Below are 14,902 nucleotides of genomic sequence, written 5' to 3'. Positions count from 1 at the left end.
ACTTCTGAGCTCCTCTTCTTTGAGCATTTTTGCCACCAGCCTCACCCTCTCCTGTTGATTCAATGTTCTGCCCCGGCACCCATCTTCCTAAAGCACCATTTTGTCAAGCCAGCTCCTTTGCTCCAGTGTCTCCAATGGGTTCCCTTTCCTTTACAGTTGATTTTTTCAACTGATGTCAAGGCTTTCTGCAACTGGACATATGCCCCTTCCAGAGTGGTTGTCCAGCATTCCCATCTTCTCCACCATTTCATTCATATGGACAGGCCCTGCAACCATGCCACACACTCGTGCCATCACCACGAGCTTCCTTGACTTGTGCCTTATGTTCCTCATATTCTCTCCCTTTTCTCTGTCTACCTATCCAAATTCTGCTTCAAGAGCAACTGCCCCTGGTCCACCAGCTCATAAATTTCTCCTCTGAGCCATTTGTACTTTTATTATCAACACCCTGGCTTGACTTTTATCATAACTCAGGCTAGGAGTTGCACTTATTTGTACATGTTTATCTTATTTGAGAGACAGCCTCAGAAGTGGCATCTTATGCTTTTTCTATGTTATTCTTGACATCTTACAAGGGATCGAGAATTTAGTGGGTACTCAGCATTCATATATGCTTTCTTAAAAATGGAGAATCTGTTGCATCCATCTGTGTCATTTAGCAGGATGGCAGCTTACCTGAGTCCTGAGCCTGAAATGGCCTCCTTCACGGCCTCCTTCCTCCCAGGGTTATACTGACCCAATTTCTGACTGTCATTTTCTCATTATTCACCTAGCCTACTTAATTACAATAGGGTTGCTTAATATTTTAAAAACCGCCTCCCTATCCATCATCTCGGAGGACCCACACATAATAGTGTATTGTAGGTGAGGCAGAGATGGTAAGCTCACTCTACAAAAGGGGCAATAAAGTCAGTGCATCCTTGGTGCCAGCATGGCCAGACCGTTGGGTTCTCCTAGTTGAATAGCCTTTATGTCAGGGCAAAGCAGTGGCTCTTCCCTAAGTTTCTAGAACTTCTCTCTGGAAGTGTGAATGTGTGTTTTTAAAACATTGATTTTTGCTAAAATGGCTCTTTATTTTGCTTTTGATTTCCTCTTTCCTTGTGAAGATACTGCCCTCCCCCCTGACGGCAAGCATTATTTTTCTTTCCTGAATGATGGCCTCACTTGGTCCCCCTTTGGTTTTCTTTGCCTGAGTTTCCACTTAGTCCCGCCACCCACCCCTGGAGAACCATTCTGGCTTAATGCCTCCCACATCCTTTCAAATTGTTCTTGTTCCTCAGCTCAGGATTTCCTGCAGGGCTGGCCTTCTCGGCTAATGAGGAGCCTCTAGTTGAAGGCACTGTTTCTGACCAAGTTTCCCAATCCTGCTGGGAGGTGGGGGTGGCAGCTGGTGGGAGGGCGGGTGGCAGTCCTGCACTGAGGCTCTGCCATCACAGGCAGGAGTCTCTGCTAATGCGGCTCTGGCGAGCCCTGCAACTCACGGGCGGGCACCTGGTTTGGTTTCGAATGACCCACTCTCCCCACGTGCCCCCCCACCCCCCCCCCCCCGCCAACACTGTATCTTTAAAATGATTCACTTTACTTTCCTCCAGGAAAGCTTGTTCATATTGTGTTTTCTCTTGCTCTAAATTGTTCAATGCTATTACTATAATTTGTGGAGGTGGAGTGGGGAGAGTACTATTTATGTACCAGACTAATTGAGGAGGAGTGACCTGTATTATGCATTTTGGAGAGATGCTGGGGGCACCCCTCAGCATAATGGTCCATTAAGTAAAGTGGGGTTTAAGTTGTCACAATACTATCAGCAGACATTTATGATTTTCATTCCCCCTCTGTCTCTAGTAGCTGTGAAGGGGAACAGGTCACTTGGCCCGGGTACCTCATAGAGCCTCATGACCCCTTTGGCTGTCAGGACTGGCCCAGGGTATGGGCATGTGACCCAAGCCAGCTCAGCCACAGTTCTTCCCTAGGAATTGTAGAGCGGAGTTGGGCAGAGGAGGTCAACTTCCCTGTCTGGCTGCTGAACTGTCAGGACACGAAGCCTTAAAGGGCTGATGCCAAATTCTCGACAACAGACAATTTGAGGAAATGACATGACACCCACAGAGAAACGTCAATGGAGGTTGAGGGATGGGTGGCACTCACATCATCCTCAATCCTAGTTATTCCTGAAGCCAGTTCCCAACCCTGGTTTTTCAGGAGTCGGGCTACATGAGCCTATAAATCACTTTTTATTACTGAAGCCAGTTTAATGGTTAATGGCAATCAAGTAAGGCCTGGCTTTCCAACACCTCCTGTCTGTGACTCTTCTCATCACAGATTCCAGATGCCCTTGTATTGCCCTTGGCTGCCAAGGCCAGGTGCCCTTCCATGGCAGCCGTGGGGCCTCCTAGTGGGTTGATTCTTGGCTGCATATGAACCCTAAAAGTCATGCTCTCACTGACCCAGTCCCATCCTTGGTAGCTAAGACATAGAATGCGTGTGTCCCTGCAAGAATGAGAGCTCCACGAGGCAGGGAACAAAGGTCTGCTTTGTCTTCCGTTGAGCCCATTTGTCTAGACGGGGCCAGCCACACAGTGGGGACAGGATGAGTATTTGTTAAGGGAAAGCAGCCTGAATGTGGCCATTCACTCATTCACAGGGCAGTGCAGGTGGCTGGGAGGCCTCTTTTTCTGATCAGACGCCTTCAGTGACCACCCACTGCACTCGGAACCCAACCCTCCCTCAGACTGACTCCTACCTACCTGTCTGGCTTCTTTTGTTGCTCCCCCAACTAACTGGAGAGCCTGCTAGTGTGATGCAGGCCTTAGCTCTCCCGGCTGCAGCCTGTCTCTGCAATCTCTGTGCCTTTGCATGGGCAATTCTGTCTAGTGGGAAGGCACTTTTTCTCTGCACTTAACTGTCTTGTGTTTTGAAGTCATGCCTCAGGGCCTGGCTCAGGAGAAGCTCATGCCATGTGCTGGCCCTGCTCCTCCCATTCGGAAAGAACCTCGTGTTTTTCTGGACCCTCACAGCACATTCCTTCAGCTCTTGCCCTCTGCGCTTGCGATACTGGGAACTACTGGTGCACGTGCGTCCCTTCCCCAGTGGACTTCAGGCTCCTTGGGTGCAGCACTCCTGTCTCTCTGTCCTTGTCCATCATCTTTTTTTTCTTCCCACCCCCACCCCAGCCCTTCACCACAGACCAGCATGCTTTCCTACCAACTGGGCCCCAGCGCAGCCTCGCACACACTGATGTCCAGTGAGTATTGTTATACCGGAGTAAATCTGTACATGTCAGTGCAAGACAGAAAACTCTGGTCTGACTGGCATGAGCCCATGGACTCAGGAGGCATGGTTTATCTGCACAGACTGCAGACTCTACTGGCTGATAAAGTCCGTAGCTTCTGCAAAGTGCTTATAGTCCAATGCCTGGCATATAATTAGGTGCTCAGTAAATGTGGGTGGTTGTTATTGGTAGGTATTAGGTACCCCGAAAACCAGGATGACATTTTCCCCCCATTTCCCACCCAGGTGAGGTCTCTGATAATTTATAACCTCGCAGTCATCTCCATTTCCCACCTCACAGCGTGGCTTCCCATATGTCTACCCAAGTCAAGGGTCTCCCCCGCCCCGGGGGTGCGGGGGTGGGGTGCTTCCTCTGAGCCAGCCAAGCAGCCAGCTTCTCTGCAGTCTGAGCCCACCCCTCACCACCACTGTCCTACCTCTGAGGCCAGGGGAAAAGGAGAGGGAAGGGAAAGCAGCCCCGTCGTGGACTTCTCAGCCTGGGCTTTGGAGGGATGAGACAAAACGGGCATGTGGGGCGAGCCTGGCTGCCTCCATGAAACCCCCCTGGCCACCGGAGCTGCTGGAGCCGGTCAGGATGCTTTCCTTTCTTTGCCCCTTTGCACGCTGATGCTGTTGGCCCTGCAGCTCCTCTCCTCTTGCAGGATGCTCAGAGATCTCCAGGGCCTACCTGTGGGTGAGGCGCCATGAAGAGCTCTCTTCCTGTCTCTTCCCCTCCTTCTGCTCCTGCACTGTTCTCTCTGGCTCTGGCTCTCCTCCATCTGTCTCTGGCTACAAATCTGCTTTCTTCCCTCTCTAGCTGACCTCGCCATGGTTCCCAACGCTCTCTTTTCTGTCATTTCTCTAGCTCTCTCTCTCCCCTCATCTTCTCCCTGTCTCTCTCGTGCTGCCTCTTCCTCCCCCCTCCTGCCTTCCCCCTGCGCCCTGCCTCCCCACCTGCTTTTTGGCTCCCCTGCTCTCCTTCTCACCACCACGATGCTGCAGTGGCGAGGAGGGGACCATCTATCTGTCAGAGACAGGCTCCGCCAACCTCGACCACCTCTCTCTGGCTGCTGGCAATTATCTGGAGGTTGGCACCAGGCCCGGAAACTGCCGCTTGTACCACCCCGCGGCTCGGGGCCTGCTCCCCCACACCAGCACCCTTGGAGGACCGCTTGGTGCCATGCCCAGGATGTGACAACCTGCAAAGGTCACACACTGCAGAGAAGATGGACTGCTCTACGAGTGGAATTGACATTGGGCAGATTTGCAAGTGTCCCTTCAGACTTGCTAGCGTTTCACAGAGGCAAGGAATGAGCAAAAAATAGAAACTATAAATTGCATGCAGTGCCCCTACCTCCCCCTGACACACACACTTTAACATCGCCACACATCCAGATTTTTAATTTCTTTATTTTTTTAAAGGGTAGCTTTTGGCTCTACCTTATTTGATATATTATAACTAACTCATCCCTACGGCATCACTGGGAGTTAGTGTGCCAGGTCCCACCAAACTGGGAGCTGAGCTGACATATATAGGATGCTGTGCAGTTCTGTAAACTGAGTCAAGCTGAGACCTGGCACTCTTTTTTTTCAGAAGTCAATGGGCTTTCAGAGCCAACAAGGGCTTGTGCAGCTCTTTATGCCAAGACTCTCACTTTGGAGCTGGGAAATCTGCAGACCAGAGCAGCTGAGAAAGGTACCCGAAGGCAAACAGCTAATTGGTAGCAAAGGCCAGGCAGGGATTCTGGTTTTCAGGCTCTTGGTAAAGTACCCACCTCACTCTGGACCCCAATGCTTTTCATGAGGGAGGAGAGACACAAACAATGCCACCCACATCACTCAGTTCTTAGGTGCTAGAGTCCCAAGGTCTTCTGATATTTTAGTCATCCTTGCAACTGGTCAACTGGTCATGACGGATCCTGGAAATCAGAGATACTGGGAAAAATGGGGGGGGGGGTGGGTTGCAGTGAGGCTAATCACCTTGGGCTGATTTGGGCTTTTTCAGCTGGTTCCAAGCATGGAGGCTCTTTTCATCAACAGTAAAGCAAAGGACTGTCACAAAGTGCTTACTAATGTTCAACGTGTCTTTCCCCCAGGGCCACCATGTGTCATGGGTTCATTTCATGGCAGGGCACCCCGCACCCACTGTGTGCACACTGCTGCACATTCCACACGCTCACTGGGAGACCTTGGTGTCTAGGGTTAGCGGCTCACTGTCACCAGCCTCTCGGTGGGCTGTGTGACATGCACCGTGCACTGCAGTGCTGCCTCGCTCAACATGTGTGAAATCCTGGTGGAATTGGGGCTTTGAGGAAAGGATAACTGCAGGGTTAGGATACCCTAGGAACCTGGCTGTGACCAGATCATGGCTCGCTATTGGACTGAGTATAAAGCTGCAGCTTGAATGGCTTTGCTGTTCCACTGTGGCCATTCGTTGGTAACAGGAGCTGCCGTTTATTGAGCATCTGCCATGCACCAGACATTGCATCTGACTGAGGCTCCCCCCGCCGTGCATCATCTCCCTTGATCTTTGCTGCCACCCAGGAGGGCGGGGCTGCCCTTGCTGTCTGCCTCCCTAACTGAGGCTCAGAGAGGCCAAGTCCATAAGGCTGAGGGGTGAGCAAGCTCAGTGCTGAATTCAGGCTCTTTAGCCACAAGGGTTGTCCCCATTCCTCACCCTCTGCCCAACTGCTCCCACTTTGTCCATTTATAGGAAATCCAGATCCAAGGCTCCTGGCAGAGAAGGGACAGCAGAGCTCCCAGGTAGGTAGTGCAGATGGGCCTGCTTATGTCAGAGGCTGAACCTGCCTGTCTACTTCCTGGGCTCCCAAGGGCATTCCGTATCACAGAGAATTATAAAAATAAGCATTCATCAAATATTACCCACCTTCAGAGAAACAAAACGTTAATGCATGTTCAGTACATGTTGTTTTAAAAGGGGGGGGGGGAATAATCCTAATGATGTGATAATGCAGAGACTGTATATTGAGTACCTAGTAGGTGACAAACAGTTTGCTCTGTGCCTCACTTACATTTCACAGACATGTGCGGATTATGCATGATCCCATTTTGCAAGTGAGAAAATTCAAGTCTGAAGATGTTAAATGCAGACAAAAAAAACAAAACAAAACAAAACAAACCCAAACCTCTTCAGATTTATTCACATTTTAAGTACAGGACTGGGATTCAAATGTCGAGCTGCCTGCTCCCAAAGCTTTTCCACCAACCTGCTCACAAGGAAGCACACACTACCAGTTAAAAAGCTTTTCCTATTAAATAATTAAAACTTCAGAATGGTCCTAGTCCTTAAAGGGATCCGTTTCAATTACATGGAACAGTCACTGAGGCAGAACAGCCTCTCTGTCTATGTACTCTTCCTCGGCTCTGTTTCAAATCATATATCTTGAAACCCTCAGGCTCTAGTGAACAATATATACCTCCTGCCTGGCAGCTTCACAAGGGGGCCTTAAAACTGGGGAATTTACAGGCCCTGCTAGATGGCCTACAAGGCTCTTGCCTGCTTGGCATGCAGGATGCTGGCTGGCCAAAGACTCTGGAAACAAGGGCGCAGTTCCAGCAGTCAGCGGGCTCTAAAAGTCTATGCCTTTGGTACTGAGGTTTTATTTTCCCTTTCGATGCTGTTATGGGGGACAGTTGAAGAGGAAACTCCCCATAGTTTAACAGACTCCAGATTTATGGAGTAGTATGAAAATATTTGCCCTGTGTTTGAAACTGCTGAAGAGGGAAAAAGAAATGTTTTCTATGGATTTATGAAAACAGAAACATTGATTTGTTTTGCTTGGGGTTTGTCACTTTCTAAATGATAGCTTGATGTTTTGGGGTACTTTTAGAGCACGTGTTTCTTTTAGGTAAGCCTGGCACCTGGGGAAATTGCGAAGTTTGTTTCTTGCACTTTCTCCTCCACCTTCTGCCTCCCTCTGCCCTGTGTTCCCTTTTGATTCCCACCTGCAATGATCCCAGTGTCCAGTGTCACCCAGACTTTCCCAGGGAGGAAAATCACCTAGCATTAATTCGTAGAAATTATGCAGAATGGATGGTTCACAGTTCCTTTTGGGTTTTTGTCTTTTAAAAAATGCTGAAGGTGGGGCGCCTGGGTGGCTCAGTCAGTTAAGTGTCAGACTCTTGGTTTCAGCTCAGGTCTGATCTCAGGGTTGTGAGATCAAGCCCCATGTTGGGCTCCACGCTCAGTAAGGAGACTGAATGTCTCTCTCCCTCTCCTTCTTCCTCTGCCCCTCACCCTCCAAATAAATACATAAATTTGAAAAAAAAATTAAAAATGCTGAAGGCGAGTAATGCTTCCTAACTGAAATATATTCTTACTCTTATATGATGTGATTTTAAGGCACTTGGGAGAGAAATAAGTTTGGGGGGATTTTGAAGGTCTTATCATTGCCCTTCATGCTGTATCATATAAGCAAAGGTGGGTTCTGTCTAAACATGAGGCTGGCTCTGACTATAAAAATGGATTTTGTTTCAAACTAGCTCTTTAGAGAGCCAAAATTATTCTAGACACTTAGATCTCAAATGTGAGGCTTCCTAGCAGAGTTGAGGGTTAGATTCCTAGGGCCAAAACTAAATTACAGTAGATCCTAAGAAAAGGAGATTAGTCTGGTTCTACTAAAGGATGGCTCAAAATGCTGCTCCTAGCTGAGGGGGGGCGGGGAAGAAAGAGAAATGTAATTCTCATTAATAAATCGCTCAATTACACCCAAGCTAGGTAGCCCCTGGAGATGACCCTGTCACTCAGATTCATCCTCACATTCTTCAATGTCCCTAATGCAGAGGAACATCTCTGAGAAGTGACCACAGTAATGCTCTCCCCCATGCATGTTCCCCTAATGCAATAAAAACTAGCAAACTCTGACTTACTTCTCTGTGTCTGCTCAGCAACCAGGACTGCTAGGACCAGCAGGTTGTCAGTGTCAGGAATAATAAGAAACAGAAGGACTTGGGAAGAATGCAGTAGGAAAAGTGAAAATAGGGATAACACTTTTGGGGGGACAGTGAAGATGAACTGGGGAAAAATAATGTTGAAATGGCCTTTGTGAAGGAGGTGAGAGGTGAAATTTGGTAGGAAGGACTGGGGCAGGTGCCCCAGGCCTATGACATAATGTATTGAGAAAAGATTTGAGGAATGCCCATTTGGCATCCCAGTAAGTTAATAAATAAAGGCAAGCCAAAGCCTTTTCTCTCTCCAGCTTCCAAGTCACACAGTAAGACCCAGGAGGCAGGAGACAATAAAATCTTAAAGACACCCAAGGACCAGGCCCATATATTCCAAATGCTTCTTAGGGTATTTTCTGCAACAAAGCAAAATGAATTTACAAGTATCTCATTAAAGCTGCAGGGGAGGAAGAACGTGAAAAGTTTCCAGGGAGGGAGGGATGGTAAATGGAATTAATAGCACAGAACTCATTAGGACCCATTATTACTAATTTAAGATATGTAAAATGTTACTGATATTTTCTTTATTTAGTGCGGAGTCTCTGTTGTTGGTTTGAGTAGATTTTGCTGGGGCTTCCTTAGATTTTTTTATTTTTTATTTTATTTTATTTTTTTAAAGATTTTATTTATTTATTCATGGGAGAGAAAGAGGCAGAGACATAGGCAGAGGGAGAAACAGGCTCCATGCAGGGAGCCCGATGCGGGACTCGATCCCAGGACTCTAGGATCATGCCCTGGGCCGAAGGCAGGTGCCAAACCGCTGAGCCACCCAGGGATCCCAAGATTTCTTTAAAACCTAAACTCTAATTCTATTTTAGGTTGGAAAAATCTCCTCTTGTGGAGGGCTCTTGGGAACAGTCAGGAAGTTCAACCTGAATCACAAATTTTGGGCTTCCCCTACCCCAAGGTGGACTAGGCAGCTCGAATATGAACAGCACACCAATAGGAAGACTTTGGTGGAAAGGGACGACATGGAAGCAGACGTGGGGAAGACAGGTGAGGAGCCAGTCCATGATTTGTGGAGTGTGTCAGTGAGGAGGTCTCAGTCTCCACCTCTTCTCCTCAGATCAGATGCTTGAGAAGGTAACAGATTACAGCTTCACGAAAATGGCCCCTCCATCCCTCAGAACCCAATGGCTCTGTCTTCTTCAAGAGCAGTTTTGAGGTATTAAAGGAACTTGGAAGAACCCAGAAGAGGAATGAACTAGTGACCGAAGAAGGTTCACAAGGATGGGGCACATGAGGGCACTGGATGCTGGGTGGGAAATGGCTGAGGGTGAGAGGAACAAGATTCAGTTAAGGGGTCGGAGGTAAAGAGTCTCGGGCTGAATACATAGTTTTCTCATCTTCTTGTTCAACCAGGATAGGCCTGCCCCACACAGGTCTATCAAAGCCATGATGACAGCCACCCACTGAGGTGAGAGAGGTCATAGCATGAGTGCTTCTAGCTTCCCAATTTAGTTCCCAAATGTCAGAACTGGATAGGACTGTATATTCCCTAGATTCCCGAGTGTTCTGAGTAGCCTATGTACCAGGCACTTGGTGAGGCCCTGGGAATAGAGGGTTGCAAATGACAGGGCACCTTGGGGAGGTGAATAGTAGGTTAGTGTCTCCTACCTTCACAGACTCACTCACTCAGCAGAAGTGCTGAAACACTGAGGGATCTCTACAAAATCCACCCTAGCCCAAAAGATGAAAACAGAAAAGGAGACAAACCATAAGAGATTCTTAACTATGGGAAACAAACTGAGGGTTGCTGGAGGGGTGGTGGGTGAGGGAATGGGGTAACTGGTGATGGGCATTAAGGAGGGCATGTGACGGAATGGGCACTGGGTGTTACATGTAACTCATGAATCACCAAATTCTGAAACTAATAATATACTATATGTTAATTAAATTGAATTTAAATAAAAAATTAAAATAAAATCCACCCTACTCTAGAACTGTGGTCATGAATGGTCCTCTCATCTTGAATCATCTCCTGCTATACAGAGAGTACCTCATTATAACTGTCCTATTTTAACTGTCATTTGTACCCTGACACATAGCTTTCTGTACATCAGTATACTCACTTGCATCAAACATTCTGTGAGTTTTCTAACCTTGCTACAGCTGTGAAAGGTCATCAGGTACACCATCCAGATTTCAAGTGACATGACTCTACCTCTACCTTGCTGACACAGCTCCACAAACCCATGAGGACATGGAGGCTCAGACACTGTCATGTGGCTGGTAAATGTGCTCTTGGGCAAATTAAAAATCTTTCTGGGTCGTAGCTTGATCTTCTACAAAAAGAGGAGCTGGACTAGAAATATTCAAAGCTCTCTTTCAGTTCTAGCCTGATTCACTGAGGTAGGGATGGCTGATGAGCCAGCAGAGGTGGTGCTAAAATCAGCGCATGGCTAGTTGATTATTTCAAGACACTGTCAGGAAGAAAAGACTCTTTAGCAGGGGGTAGGAGGTGAACAGATTTGGGGGTGTGAGTCACCCATAGCCCGCCCAAAGGGAGAGGCTTCTCTTCCTGAGTGTCACCCTGAGTGAGGGGTTCCCTGCTCAGAAGCAGCAGGGCCACTCTGGGTTTTGCAATGATGCCAATTCTCCTTTCCTAATGTTCCGGGAAGAACATTTTCATGGAACACAAATCACTGGTCCTTCATTCTGTGACAGCAAATGGAGACTAATGATAGGAACTGGGACTTAAGAGATGCCTCTACATTAATGCCCATTTCTGCAAACTTGTTCCAGAGCTCTTTTGTGCTACTGGATCCTGGCCTGAGGGCCTCACCCTGGGGGCTGTAGGATGGTAGATGTTAGGCAGTGGTGCCCAACATGTCCTGGGGAAGGATGTCTCTTCTACATCTCTCTCCCTTCATGCTGTAGCCTGAAACCTGCAGCTCCCTCACACCCACAGCACACCTCTCAACACCATTCTCCAGGGAGATTGTGCATGCTTATCTTCAGCTTCCTGTCACCCGTCCTGGCCACTTTTGATCACTGATACTCAGGTCCCTGTTGGGGTGCATCTGAATCCAGAATACCCCTTCTCCTCCCACCCCTAAGAAGCAGCTACTCCTATTATATCCATTTTACAGATGGGAAGATGGAGGCATAGGGAGGTAAAGGGACTTGGCCAAGGTCATGAGGATAGATGGCAAGTACCAAAGCCAGAATTGGAATCCAGGCAGTCCAGATCTTGACACTGTGCTCTTGACCTTGTGGTTCTTCTGCCTTTTCACCAGCACAGCCTTCTGACTCCTAGTCACAGCTTCCTGGTCCCTACGAAACAAACCATCATCCAGTGACTCTTTCTACACTGTTGGTTTCAAATAATGCTTCTAAGATTCTACGTCTCCCAACTGGTTATGGGCCTTGGAGAGAGGGGGCAAAACTGGATCTGAAGCAAATCTGGCCAGGTTCACAAATCTCCCTTTGCCACCAGAGCTGCCAGTGGTAAAACCCCATAAGGAGGTAGAGCTGGTCAGGGTGCTTTCTTTCATTTTCCCTTCTGCACATACATGCAATTGGTTTTGGAGGCCCTGTGCTGGGGAGAGAGAGAGAGGAGGTGTGTGCTGCTCCTTTCTAAACCTACCATCAGGGACACTGAACATCTGGGATGGGATAGGGGAGCCTTTAGGTACCACTGTCCAACAAATTGTTTGAAAATGTGCTATACCACTTATTCTGCCCTACTAGTGATCCAATCTTAAATAAGATTCAATCTTATTTGATAACTGAATCTGAGACTCAGAGATTAAATAGGTAAAAAAAAATCCCTTCATATATTGCAAAATACTCTGCAAGATATGCTTTGTTATAACTTATTAATATTCAACTTTCACCCAAAGTGGAATTGATTTTTTAAAATTCATATTCATGCATGCTCCCTAATTGGGGGGAGTGTCTGGCAGCCCTGAGGTCTCCAGGTCCCTGCATCTCATGGGTCTTATAGACTCTATCCCTCCAGGCACATCTTGGCTTGAATAATAAGGCATTTCTTTACATTCCCCCAACCCCACTGCCCATCTTGTATTTATTCCAAAGGCTGTCTTTACCTCAGCTTTGAGAATCTACAACAGCCCTGCAGCTGGGAAGAGAGTATATCATTTGGCTTTTTGCCCAGAAAATAAGATGCTTCAAAAAGGTCATCAAAAAAAAAAAAAAAAAAGTCTCTTGGGGGAGAAAAGAAAAAATAAAAAAACCCCCTTCTCTCTCAAGGTTAATTGAGTGGAAGGTGAACTTTCCTCACGTGTTGTCTCTTTGTGAAAGCACCACAGCCTTAAGTACATGGAGAGGGCAATTCACAGGAGGGCATGGGCTGGGCTGTGGTACAGGGACACGGTGTTCTCCAGAGGTGGCCTCGAGCTTCCAGTGTTTCCCATTCTTCCCAGTGTGTCCACCATGCAGGAGCAGAAGGGGGGTGTGCAGGCATGCAGCCAGTCTACATGGAGTCCAGACCTTCATAAGATACAAAGAAATGAAGGCTAGACACCGGCCCTCAGAGAGCTTTTGCTCTTGAGAATGAAGGAAGGCCAACAGCCAGTCAGTGTGAAGTGAATCAGAGACACGCAGTGTGTGGTGTGTCGGTGGTGCTGGTTCTGCAGGTGGTGGTGCTTAGGGCTGGCGGGGTTGACAGGTATCAGAGAGCCTGCTCTGAGGTGTGGGAAAAGCCTGACCTACTTAGAGCCTTTGCACTTGCCTCTTACTGTGTGCACAGATTCTGGTGCTAGCTGGGGACAACTTTACTCCTCAGAGGATACTTGGCAATGTCAGGGGACACTTTTGGTTGTCACAAATGAGAGAGATGTGCTACTGGTATCAACTAGATAGAGGCCAGAGATGCTCTTAAACACCCTCCAATTAAGGGTACAGGTCACCCCTTCCAGCCCCCCAATAAAGAATTATCTAGCCCCAAATGTCAATAGTGTCAAAGAAGAGGCACCTTGCCCTAGAACTATCTCCCACCATCTCTACCCTGTCCACCTACCTTCCTCTTTCCTTCACTTCATTTAGGTATTTGTTCAAACCACCTACCAAAAATCCTTTCACAACCATCTTATACAAAATAAAACCCCAATCTCACTCCCACCATTCCTTTTCCCCTCACCCCAATTCAATTTTTCAGACACTCTTGTCTGATAGGTGTCTATGTGTGTCTGTTTGTTCACTGGCTGTCCTACTGACACTAGAATGTAAGTTCTTTGAGAGCAGGGACAATGTCCCCTTTGTTCCTTACTCTATTTCCCACGTCGATATCAGAGGATGTACTAGATGCTCAGTTTGCATTTGTTGAGTTAATGAATAAATGGACACTAATACCAACAGCTGTGTGATCCTGGGCATCACTTATCTCCTCTAATATGACTGAAATTCTCATGTGAAAAAAGAAAGCAAAGGATTAGGATGTTTCAAAGGGTCTTTTTCAGCTTTAAGTTTTTTTATCCTTTAAGAAAGAGTAACTTGACTTGGGAGTTTTGGATAGTCAAGAGGGCAGGTGCCAGTAGGGAGCATGGTGAAGGCAGAGCCCTGTGTGGTGGAGTAGTACCTGGAGGGGATAGTGTATGGATTAAACAAGCAGAGTACTTAGCCCAAGGCCAGCTTCCTACCAAATGCAAGGTGAGTGGCAGCTACTGCTATTTACACACAATTCAGGGCCAGGATTAGGGTGAGGCAAGAGAGGCACAAAATTGAAGCTACGGCCAAAAAACTCTGTAGTCATTTTAATGCAATCTTTTTTACAAAATAAAAATTAATGCAAAAATCCAAAATGAAGGAAACATCAAGATTTTAGCTAAAGACAAGATCAGTAGACTGTTTCCTTTTGCTTCAGGCTCCAATATGCCTTGGCACAGTGCTGCTACTGATTCTGTCTTTATTTGAAATTTTGATGTATTTCTCATCAAGGATTGTTTTGGCAGGAATTTTGATTTTTTAAAAACAGTACATTGAAATATGATTTGTCTTAATTACTGAGCTTTTTGTCACTTCCTTCAGATTTGTGCCTGAGGGTGAGTGTCTCCCCCTCTTCACCTGAGGCCCAGCCTGCAGATGGGGATGCTGGTAAGCCATGGACTATTTGGAGGCAGAGAGGAGCTTCTCATTCATCCCTACGGAAGAGAAACAGGGTGGGGGATGGATTATATATGTGATGGGGATTAAGGCAAGGGAGCTTTATGACAGCTGCTGAGATCTTAGAATTTGAGGGCTGGGCTTTTCAGGCAGAGTGGGGCTGGATAGATGGTTTAATTCCAAGTGAAAAGGAGAAGGACCCCGGGGCTGGGAGACTGCAGGTCCTGGTTTGCCCGGAACAGTCTTCCGGGACGGTCTTGGTTGCACCAGTTGTCTCAGCAGTGATTCCTACTCTGGGCTCTCTAAAATATCAAGGATTGGGCCATCAGTATATGGTCACCCTGGGTCAGGCTGCTGTCCATGCCAGGGCTGCAGTGGGCCTCTCATGACCACGACAAAGGAGAAAGACACTGCCTTCCATTTGAGACCTGATCTTTGATGCTGCTGGAAGAATTCCTCAGACCCATCTCAGACCTTAGCTATGCTTCATAGCTTACCCCTTGCCCTCTAGCCATTTTTCACATGTCTGACCTTGCCCTTATCTTGCCAGACTCTTGGCCCCTCACGGCCTTGCCTTGTGACCTGCTGCCAACACCACAGAGTA

The 14,902-nt window shown here is 47.5% G+C and overlaps 1 protein-coding gene across 2 annotated transcripts in view; it reads right to left on the bottom strand.

Moving 5' to 3' along the window:
- SLC14A2 (solute carrier family 14 member 2) overlaps positions 1-14,902 on the bottom strand; it is a 424,969-nt gene that overhangs the window by 189,701 nt on the left and 220,366 nt on the right. The window contains exon 2 of one of the 2 annotated variants that reach the window (XM_077900639.1): positions 11,392-11,508. The exons of the other annotated variant lie outside the window; for it this stretch is intronic. The gene's annotated coding sequence lies outside the window, so the exon portion shown is untranslated. The remainder of the gene's footprint in view (positions 1-11,391; positions 11,509-14,902) is intronic. 2 annotated transcript variants of the gene reach the window in all.

Source organism: Canis aureus, chromosome 6 (assembly GCF_053574225.1).
Source record: "Canis aureus isolate CA01 chromosome 6, VMU_Caureus_v.1.0, whole genome shotgun sequence".
Taxonomy (NCBI): Eukaryota; Metazoa; Chordata; class Mammalia; order Carnivora; family Canidae; genus Canis; species Canis aureus.
Note: the sequence above shows the minus strand (reverse complement) of the source record. Positions and strands in the feature narration are given on the sequence as shown.